This window comes from Haliotis cracherodii, unplaced genomic scaffold (genome assembly GCF_022045235.1).
Source record: "Haliotis cracherodii isolate W230 unplaced genomic scaffold, xgHalCrac1.p SCAF_3, whole genome shotgun sequence".
NCBI lineage: Eukaryota > Metazoa > Mollusca > Gastropoda > Lepetellida > Haliotidae > Haliotis > Haliotis cracherodii.
The window spans coordinates 10,695,253-10,707,575 of NW_027266286.1; the positions used below are offsets into that span (position 1 = coordinate 10,695,253).

At 36.2% G+C, this 12,323-nt stretch overlaps 1 protein-coding gene across 13 annotated transcripts in view; it reads left to right on the forward strand.

Annotated features, from left to right (window-relative positions):
• Positions 1 to 12,323, forward strand: part of LOC139473941 (neuron navigator 2-like) — a 733,750-nt gene that overhangs the window by 652,690 nt on the left and 68,737 nt on the right. The gene's annotated exons all lie outside the window — the stretch shown is intronic.

The following is a 12,323-nucleotide window of genomic DNA, read 5'->3' on the forward strand; positions in this document are numbered from 1 at the left end:
GAACAATATTTCATAGGAAACATACAAATGATTGTGTCTTCAGGACTGTCAGCTTGTCTGTTTCATTTTGATGTGAATGTACGATGTTGGTGATAGACATCTGTAACTGGTTTCCGGGAATGTTAAGGAAGTGTAGAGTTGGAGCAGATTTACTGGTCTATTGTTATGGAATCTTGTACAGATTTTTCTCGTCATGCGTCATGTGACTGTCATGCTCCATGACCATTTCACAAGGATTGTAGTCACTGATTTCAAGATTGATATTGACAAGAACAGTATTTTGGAGAATTTGAAAACATCTGACACGTTATCAAATGAAGGCTAAAGATACCGTTACCAATCTTTGAAATGTCTTTCTTGGGTATCTTTTGATGTTTGTAGAACTGAAGAAATGTCTTTACATCTGTGAACATGTAAATGTACTTGGAGATTTAAAAACTGTGATATGAACAAGCGAAAGTGATTTGAATTTTCTAAGATTATTTCTTCTATGGAGGAGAAGTCATTTGTTTCAAAAATATATGATTTAATGAAGTATAATAAGCTGAGTATTGATTATGGCTGAAATTAAATATATCTTTTAGTTTCTTTTGCCTGGGGAAAAAGATACATTTAAGAGTTGTATTTTAAATTTATTGGGTAGAATTGTATCATTTTAAACTCATTTTGTAATGATTTGGTTTGACCCCGTAACAGCTGAAATTGAAATCCAAAGGGTATCAACCTTCATGAGTAGGCCATCTGACAACACTGATTTCACCTGTTGAACATGGGGTTTTAGCATTTTTGTCATGGTTTGACCCCACAACAGCTGAAATTGAAATATAAAAGGGTATCAACCTTCAAGAGTAGGCCGTCTGACAACACCATTTCACCTGTTGGACATGGGATATTAGCAACTATCGAGTTACCGACATCGTTCCCACATCATAGATTTCAATGATGACATTTCAGTAACCAGGGCTGTGATGTTTAAACCTTGAGGGTGCAGAGATGAGATGGGGAGTGGACAAGAACAGTTAAAACAACCTCCAGGCGTGTGGGCAGTGTAGACAGATGTTGTTTCCATTGCAAATGAGCATCCCCTCTTTACCCTGGGACTAGAGTTTGTTGCCTTTTGCTTTGACTGACCTCTGGGTGGTCATGCACTGAAATGAAGTATTTCTTTTAGTAACCAACTTGCCGTAGTTCGGAACATGGGCTTGAAGAATCCCTGGGAGAGATGAGCTGGTTCCTAGATGGTGATTTCACATTCCTCTGTATAGTTTTACCTATATCTATTAGCACGATAGCTTATCATGGGAGATTTCAGGGCAGGCTAGAGCAGGAGGGTTGTAGAACATTGCCAGCTTTATGAGTGAAGCCTTGAGATGATAACGAACTGTGAAACTACTTCCGATGCAACTGGGCACGAATCCTCGGCTTTAAATTCAGTGATGTGTTTCACAAAACATGGGCAAGTGAAATTTCGCTTGTTAGATTTGTGATGTGTTTGTGACCCCGTTGCCATAACAACAGTGAAAATGGAGAGATGGTCCATGTATCAGATGCGAGCTAATGATTGGTATATTCGAAACAATCATCATTACTATGACAAAAAGGTTAGTACGATTTCTTTATTTAAAATATGGTCTGGTTTTAGATCTGGTGAAGTTTTCCAGTTTCCACAGTTAATGATCGATAGCTTCGTCTCATAATTGTTTTACAGTCATAGTTTACAGTCAATGCTTGCCTCAAATCTTCTGTGTGTGTATACTAATCATAGTAATCATATTAATATTAATCTGATTAAGATCAAGATATATATTTACATAAAATGTTGTCATTGCCTTCACCTGTTAACAATCCTTTGGAAATGTTGGCTTGTGAAATGCAAGTACAGATTTATTCAAGCATATATAGACATAGTTTTCTTGTCATGACCAAGATTACATGTAACCATGTAATATTTTTTTTTACTTCAACTTTATGATGGATGTCAGACATTATTTTGGTAACATCTGTAGTTACGTTCATATTTAACTAGCAGACTCTTAAACATATATTAATCTTTAATACATCAGCTGTTATTTGAATGGGTTCGTTTGTCTCACAAAGTAGTTACAAGACCACGTTGCAAATTGGTATAAACCCTTTCTGCTTTATACAGATCATGCTTTGTCCTCACTCTGATCTTGGCAGCAATTGATTAAATCTGTGTCATGTCTCCACCTTCTCTCTGCCTACAACATCAGTTGTTGTTGTCATCCCAGACAGCTTCATCAACCACTGTAACAGCCCCAATGCCACCATCACAGCCTCGTCCCACCATCACAACCTTACCCCTGCTGCGACAGTGCCTCCTCGACATTATGAGTCTCATCCAACTATAACTGTCCCACCCCACCATAACTGTTGTATTACCAATTCTGCCCCATCACATGATATAAGCCCTCCCCTAGCTCTACCATCACTGCCCGATCCCAACTATAACAGTTCCACCACACCCCAACCCACCACACCACACCCCACGCCACCCCACACCGACCATAACAGTTGTATTACCAATTCTGCCCCATCACACGATATAAGCCCTCCCCTAGCTCTAACATCACTGCCCCATCCCAACCATAACAGTTCCACCACACCCAACCCCACCCCACCACACCCAACCCAACCCACCCCACCCCACCATAACAGTAATATGACCAATGCAGACCCATCACACGATATAAGCCCTCCCCCAGCTCTACCATCACTGACCCATCCCAACTATAACAGTTCCACCACACCCCACCCCACCCCACCATAACAGTTGTATTACCAATTCAGACCTATTGCACAATATAAGCTCTCCCCTTCCCACCATCACTGACCCATGGACATCCCAACTATAACAGTTCCACCCCACCCCACCCCACCCCACCCCACCCCACCCCACCCCACCACACCACACCACACCACACCACACCACACCACATCACACCACAACAGTTGTATTACCAATTCAGACCCATTGCACAATATAAGCTCTCCCTTTCCCACCATCACTGACCCATGGCCATCCCAACCATAACAGTCCAACCCCACCCAAACCCACCCCACCCCACCCCACCATAACAGTTGTATAACCAATTCAGACCCATTGCACAATATAAGCTCTCCCCCTCCCACCATCACTGCCCCATGGCCATCCCAACCATAACAGTCCAACCCCACCCCACCATAACAGTTATATAACAAATTCAGACCCACTATAACATAAACCCTCCCCTACCCCCACCATAACTAAACTTTATACTGGCATTAGATTTATAGTGTAAGAAGCTAAGCAGGTCAGTTTTCTCATTCTTTACTCCTGCTTTGGTCTTTAACACTCTGGAGAAAAAAAAAGTTTTGGGAAGTGGCAAAAAATAATCCCTGTCATATTTGTTTATTTTTTGCCAAACTTACGAAATGAACATGTGTAGATTTAATCAATACTGACAAGACGTTGACAAACATGTTCAACAATTTCTTATCAGACAAGCAAATGACACTGAAGCCCGTTGAGGTTGTATTGTCTACAAAGGGTAAATATTTCCACAGTACACATTCTCCTGGAATGCTGGTTAAAAAGGGTTACATTTATCACGTTTCAGATTAATTTGTTTACATCATGTACATTTCCACATCAGGATGCTATTTTCACATGATGAAAACCTTTCATGGTGATAGGTTTTGGGAATGATCCAAACGGTCCAAGATAAGTTTGAGTTTTCAATGTCGTTTGTCTAAACAAATGTGATTTCTAGGCACTATAGATTTCCTAAATCGTTGATAACAGTTGAAATAGACCTGAAATTGACAATGTTTGGTGGGAAAAGAAATCATCGGCTTTTGTATGAGGCTACTCCTTGGGTTTATCAGATAGTTTAAACAAACTTGGATAGGAAAGTGTTCATTGGATCCTTACATGCCCATGCCAAATGGATACTGAAATTCATTTTGAAATAAGATCTGTGCTGACAGATTCTTTGTAGTCTTGACTAGAGAAACATCCAACGGTTGTATCTTTCATTAAAAGACTTGTACATTGCAAATGGAACATTAGCTTTTGTCAGTGAAGTGAAAGGAACCATGCCGAGAGAACATGATCTTTTTTCTTGGACACACCTCACATTCCTTAACATATCCTTGGATCCACAGATTTAGAGAAGTTTTTAATGCCCCAAAAAGTACCTGAAAAAAGCTTTTGTTTATTTATTCAACTTGTGGATGGAAGACCTTTGACTTTGGAGATTGGACTGTCTGCTTTTTTTCAATCCAGTGTAATAATTTGGAAGTACAAGAGATAAAGGGTTCTGATTCACAGAAGAGAATTATGCAGGTTTTTCTTGTGAGTGTGAAGTGTGAAGAACTGTAAAGTGTTAATCCAGTGGTTTATTCATATATTTCCTGACTCATGCATCAGAAAATATTTGAAATATTTGTAATTTTCTGCAAATGAAGTTTCTGGATAACAAATACCAGATTAGAGAGGTTCCCTTGTACACAGGTGTTCTAACTGACACTAGCTGAGAAGAACACACACACACACACACACACACACACACACACACACACACACACACACACTATCATCCACATATTACTTCAACTTATCAGAACATTAATTGTATATTTATGATTAGCTACCCACCCCATAACAAGTTGAGTGAATGCAGCTACCTCAAATAAATAAACACTTGATTATGTAAACAGGGAGCCTGTCCTTCAGAAGAAGGCCATGACTGTACTTCAATCTCTTTCTCCCCTCTTCCTGATGTAAAAATAAACACAGATAGTGGGGCAACCAGCAGATATGTGATTTGTCAAAAAGGGTGATAATTTCACAAGTGCACTGTCTCCATGGGAAATACACACAGGATTTGGGGAAAGTAGGATAGATTCATTATCCACATGTTGGGCTGGCAAACGATACAGATGTGTCCCAGTTCTGTATAATCAGGGATGGATTTTGGACAGGATTGAATGAAGGTCAATTTATGACAGTAACTGTGATTTGGTTGTCTTGTAAATAATCTGGAAATCTCATTAAAATCAAATGACCCTGCTCTTGGGACGAATTTATGTTGACATGCGTGATAGTCGTCCTCTCAATATGTGTGTTCCTCTTTCTAAAACAAATACAGAATGACCTCCAGATGTTGGGATGATACATTCTCTTCTCCTGCTGTAAAAATATTTCACCATCCATTGGCATGGAACAGTCCACGTTAAGTCAGTTTCATTGACTTATTGCCGTTCATTTTAATGTCACATTTCTGTTTAATTATGACATTTCATTTTAATGTCAGTGTGCTGTAATATTATATTGGGGATAAATTTAATGTCACCTTGCTGTTCTAATATCATATTGCAGATAAGTCCATTATTATATTGTAGACAGATTCAATGTCATAGCGTTGATCCAATGTCATATTCAATGTCAATGCAGACAGATTCAGTGTCATCATGCTGTTCCATTGGTATATTGCACATATGTCTGATTGTATATTGTAGACAGATTCAATCTTTCTGTTAAATGGTATATTGCAGATATATCCAGTGTTATTTTGAAGACAGATTCAACAATGTCATCTTGCTTCTCCAATGGCATATTGCTAATATTATAGTGGGGATAGATGTAGTGGCATATTGCTAATATTCATTGTCATACTGTGGACATACTCAGTATCATCTTGCTTTAGCCTTCTAATAGTATGTTACAGATAAGTTCAATGTCATAATGACCAATTCAGTGTCACTTTGCAAACAGGTTCGGGGGCACAGTTGGCCCAGTCGTCTAAGGCGCTGCAGTTCGCTGTGCCGAGTTGTCCCTTGGGCACGCCAAAACCTATGATTGTGGGTTCAAATCCCGGTTCGCCACGATTATGTTTCTAGTTTTGTCTGCACCATACCTGTGCCTGTGGGTTCACCGAAGTGGTAAACGTCTTAGACCTGCATGACTTTGGGCTTTCCTCCTACATTAAACTGACACGCCGCGATATAACTGGAATACTGTTAAAAGCAGTGTTAAACCCAACTCACTCACTGCAAAAAGGTTCAATGTCACATTGCACACAGTGGTAGGTAATAAAATCCGTCTTACAAAGAAATGTCAGTGAATTTTAGTGCCACATTTGCATCCAGACTTCAACCAAATCAACTGTGCAGGCAGATCAAATGAAACTTAAAGAAGTTCAGTGTCATCATCTCTCTTAAAATAACCACATTTCCAAAACCCGTTCATCAACAAACACATAATTAAGTTCTTATAAAGAGGTAAAAATTTACCAAGGTGCTTTTTAACAAAGACTTGCACAAAAAAAGCTGGAAATATACTTCACAACTTCTCTTAATGATGATGCAAAATTCAGACTTGTGCTCTCATGGGGCAACTCAGAGTGATTGACAGGTTGAAATGTACAAAAACAAATACCTGTTTTGCCAACCAATACCTCCTCAGATCTAGTACCCTGCGTTAAAGATGTACTGAGTCCACTGTTAATGATATGCTGTGTTTCACTGTTGGGGATAAACCCAGTCCACAGTTTCCACACTGACGGATGAATGCAGAATGAATGGGTGTGGAAAGAAGGCTAGGTATGGGAAAAGTTTATGGCTTGTGATACACCCACAGTAATATGTTGTATTTATCCCGTAGGACATGGGAGGTATTTATTGGCCGTGATTTCTGACAACTTCAGCCTTTAACACTTACTTAATTCTCATGTCGTTTTCAGAGAAAGGTGAATATATTTCCAGAAAAATTGACAATTTGTCAATTTTTATCTGTCATATGAGATATCAATTAACCCAAGCACATTTTTTTAGAATATTTGATAGTTTAAAATATGTTATTTGTCAATTTTTTTGTCATGATAGATATCAATTAACCTAGACAGATTTATTAAGAATATTTGCAACTTTAAAATATGTAATTTGTCAATTTTTATCTGTCATACGAGATAACAATTAACCTAGACATGTTTTTTTAAAATATTTGCAACTTTCAAATATGTACTTATATTTCAATTTTCCACCATTTAACATATATCTACAACACAGAATTAAACCATACTCTGCAAAAGGTTCCAATATGTTTGCAAATCTGCATTATTTCTAATCCAAACTGCATGTATATTTCACGAACTGGGAGGTATGGTAAAGGCAAATGCTATTACAGAAGTAATCAATTTCATCTCGAAGATCCCAACTTCCTTGCTCCTATCATTTTGCTTGTTAATGTCTTTCCAATTTTAGCCCTGTGCTAGGTCTGTTTTGGCGTGTTTCCATGTTTCTGATATGTGTGATTACTGTTTATTACACATTTCAAGCCCCCCACCCCACCCCGACAACTTCCTGTGGTGTAAACACCAACCAATCAGGTTCTGATAATAATCAGTGATGAATTTCAACTCTGCCATTTATTTTTCTTCTTCAAATGCTAGTACTATCTAAGAGATAGTGGTTCTTTTGGGATACCAGAGAAAAGTGATAAAATAATATTTTTAGTATTTCTTGCAGCGAAATGACGTCAAAAGACGTCTATTTTAATATTATATTTAGGAATAATATCACGTTTTGGTCATAGAACAGTTTTGTAGATAATAGAAGTAAAAATTGAAAGATAAATCAAAACCAGATTTTAAACATTTTTTAATCTATTTTGAAGACTCAAGTAACACATGACATGGAATTAAACTGAAAATGAAAAAAAATGAAAAAGGGATGTATATATTAAATACAGATTTGTGTTTGACACTCAGTAAATAATTAATAGCATATGATGTCATTTCTTTTGTCAAGAAAAAGCAACATCTGCAACCTTCAGAGTTATAAAATATTTAAAAATTTGAATTTTGAAAACATGATGACAACTTTATAAACTTTCGTCAAAAAAGTTGTCTTGCGCAAGTCTGTGTTTATCCCCCATATCCTGGTATCTGTCTGAGTGTGGCGTGTGCTACACCTTATCTTGTCAAACTCCTGTCAGACCCAACTTGCCACAAGCCGTGGTTCATCTCAGGTCAGGAGAGATAACTCTGGAAGCTCATTGTGGGTCACGTGATCCTTTCAGGTCATCATATAAACAGGCCCAGTAACCTTGTCTGGACAAAATTTAGTACAATTGCGAGTTTTAAATTGTTTATTTACTTATTTGTGTGTAAAATTGAATTTTATTGATATGAAAACAAATTATGAAAGTTTTAGATTGTGTTTGCCATTATTTTCGTTCCTAATCAATGTTGAAGATTGTGTAAAAATGCTCAAATTATGATTCTGGAGTTATAATTTCAAGTATGATGTTATTCGGGTCGTTTGGGATTTGCAGTGTTTATAATTTGCTGATTATTTTTCTGCTTTTAAAGTACACATTAACTTCCTTGACAGCAAGTTAGAATGCAGATTTGTCTGAAATGTGTTAAGAGCCTCAAGGGTTGTGAAGTACTCAGTGGAGCTGATCTTTGCGTCATATTTCATTATTTTGCACCTACTGCAATATACCAGTTATTCCCTAGCATCGCCATGGTGACCTGTAGGTTTAGCAAGATTATCTGCATGTGTCTGGGACGATTCATTCCAAGAATATATGCCAGGAAAGAGGTTTTAATTGAGCCTGCTGGAACGTCAATCGTTTTCATCTTAATGGTTATTTCTGGGAAGAATTCAGGAATGCCGCCGTTGCAGTTATTCAATTTTGGTGCAGATGTGATGAGTGGAAAAAGGGTGAAAACTGTCCATTTTGAATATTTTCCCAATTGTATTACCTAATTGTAAAGAAAGACAGAAATTATTTTAGCACCATCTGAATGTGCATCCAGTACTAATTATGTGGTCATCAAAATATGTCTATTTTCTGACCTATTTGGATATTATCATGTGAAGTATGTATAAATTCCACCTATACATATCACTATCTCAGTTCTCTAAACAAATAGTGTTGGAACTTGACTAAAATAGAAGCACCCTGGTGATAAAAACATGGTCAGTATTAAGGCTTGGAGCACTAGGGGCTCGTCTTGGAATGGCTGTTTTTCTACTGGATACTGAGGTCGGTAGGAAATAGGTTTATTTATCTTTGGCCAAGTTGGCAGATGTTCGAACATAATAAGCCTGATTTTGTGTTTTTTGTGGCACATAGCGCAATCTTTTGCTACTGTGTTCGTTCTATTTATAGAAACTTGACAGGTGTGTTTTCCTACGTACTATCATACTTTAATTTGATTTTGTAAAGCCTTTTTAATCAGTACCTTTCTGGTTTGAGATGAGAGTTTTATCAGGGATGGGATGGATTATGATGTGATGGAGTGTAGGAACTATGTGGGTAATATAGTACCATCAAGATAGTTCATTTAATTCATATATCCTTATTTTCTTTATGTATCATAATTAACATTCAATTTTTTATGAACATTTTTTGTCATATTTTGTAAAAACTGGTAAGGATATGATATTAATGATGATAATTCTTATCAAAATTAATTTGTTTTTTAAATTGAGCTGTTCTTGAGTTGTTCTTGCTGCTGAATCCACCATTCTTGTATTTGCTTATTTTCAGTTTGATAAGAATAATTTTAAAATGGATGTACTTGAAATAAGATCTGAGAATTGCCATTGAAAACTAGTCAAAAAGAAAAGATGTGATTTCTTCTTCATTTTATCTGATGAAAGATGAAAAGAATTTTATAGAAACTTGAGAAACTATTTCACAATCTGCGACTACTTAAGTCAGAGGAGCAAATGTTATGTTTGATATCTGTTCAAAGGGAAACTTTACATTTGTTTGATAAGGATATCTTTGTATAAAGATTGTGTAGGTGTGTTTTGACTATTACCTTGGTATTTAGATATTAATACATCAAGACCACCTGGTGCGAATATTTTGAGACTGATCAACATCCCATAAAAAAGTAGTTCCAATTTTAACCCAATTATCCTTTGAAAACACAAAAAATAAACGACCAAGGAATGATGATGTACAATCATTATATATTTTTAAATAAAGCATGTTATTAACTCTATTCAAAGTATCTAACTGAATATCTATGAAAGTTATAATCCAGTTCTCATCCAGTTTGTTCTTCTACCTAAATTCCTTAAATCTTTTCAGAAATTCCTCTAAATCATGCTTAATAAAGTCATCCAAGTTGTGATCTGAATACCAGGAATTCTGGTTCCATAAAAAGCATTCATGGATCAATGGTAACCTGCCTTTAAACACAAACAGTCATGCTACTAAAATGTTCTTCAAGGGCTTATTCAACAGCGTTCCTCACGGTTTCCAGGAATATAGTATCTAACAGCTGTTTCACAATTGGTTAAAAAGCTTTGAATTTGAAAAAAATAAATCTGGAATTTCAATAGATTTGAGATTATTCTGCTAATGTTTAATGCCATAGATTTGTTTATAAAGTGTATCATATGACAGTTGTATAAATTCTAGATGTTGGTTAAGTCTGGAAAGGTTATGTCTGAATTTGAGAGGGGGAGACATCATACTGAGTTATTTTAGTGTTTTTTTCTTTGATTTTGATTCTTTGTCTGACATGGATCTCAAAAGCTTAGGAAATTTGATTATCTTTAGATGATCTGCATTCACTCCTTGAAACTGATATTCGCGTTTTGAAAAGATGCTATTAAGTTTAATTTGATACCCATAAATTTTATGATCAATTTAATGTAGGGCTGCTTTTGAAATAATTTAATTTCACACTCAATTATCCTATTTAAGCTACAAGCACTAGACGATGAGGGGTCAGTTAATATGTGACGACTTACAGGATTAACCGAGAAATTAAATGATCGTTACATTTTTTGCCTTTATTTCACTGCATAATTTAAAAATACAACTCTTATGCCTGGGCCAGATTTTGATTGTATCCACAATTCTATATAACCATGATAGCATCACATCTTGCAAATTATTTCTCCAACATTCATGTATTTTTACTATGCAACAAAAATATTGAGGTTTGGTTGTCTCCTAATTCTTTTGTAATGGTCAAAGAATCTGAACCTACAAAGAAATGTTTTGTAAAATTGGTTTGACATAAAAATATGTTCTATATTTTCATTTTCATTAAAATAATATCTAAAACTGATTGCAGACATAATACAAACTTTATCATGCCAGAGAATGTTTGTGGAATCGGCAAGGCTAAAGGACAAATGCTTTTTTCTTTCTCTAAAAATGTATGTAAATTTCAGTCACAGCAGTAGCAATTTCCTGAATGACATGAATCCAGTGCTGTTCTATTTGAACACAGACAGTCTTTCTCGATGAGGACTTTTATCTATGCAGATCAGAAATGGCCAAATCTCCATGGGGGATGATTGTTATAAAACAATACATATGTTCACTGAAGACCTGTTGGCTGAGAAACAAAATACCACACTATCAGTATTTGGGTCCCAGTGATTATTTTCTCAGTTTTATGCAACATGTTTTCTTTGTCGTTTCTTGATGGTGTGTCTGGGTTTCAGAATAATGTCCCCCTCTGTTATTTTCTTAAGAAATGTTCCATTCAGTTTTGACAGAGCTTATGTTTTTGTTCGGAGACTAGAACGTTGTGATAATGTTAATCAGCTGATAACCAGTTGACAGATGTCTCTTACTGTCAAATGAAATGTACATGGATTTATTTCACTCTTTGTCCTTATCTTATATTGTTGGTTTTTAGGTTGTAATGTTGTATCATTAACACATTTTAAGACATGCTTGCAGGTGTACAAAAAATGAATTGTCAAAATGTGTGTGAATCAGGATCCTGAAAAATTGTCCAAATTTGACAGTTTATAGTTTATAGCAGTGTATCATAAACTTAAAACTTTAGAGGAAGTGCATCATGAACTTAAGACTTGAGAGGCAGTGTATCATGAACTTAAGAGTTTAGAGGCAGTGTATCATGAACTTAAGACTTTCGAGGCAGTCTATCATGAGCTTAAGACTTTAGAGGCAGTGTATCATGAGCTTAAGAGTTTAGAGGCAGTGTATCATGAACTTAAGACATTCGAGGCAGTGTATCATGAACTTAAGTCTTTAGAGGCAGTGTATCATGAACTTAAGTCTCTAGAGGCAGTGTATCATGAACTTAAGACTTTAAGCATGGATTGTATTCTGTTTGACCTGCATTTCTAAATGCAAAAAATGTGCTTGGAAATGTAATTGCAACAAGTTGCAGATATAGAAAGAGAAAAATGAGAAAACAATCAACTTAGAGGTAAAGACTTCACATTTGAGTTTATTTGATATGTTTTCCAGCATTGTTCTTCACGAGACGAAAACTTTTGATAATAATGTATTATATCATAGGAGC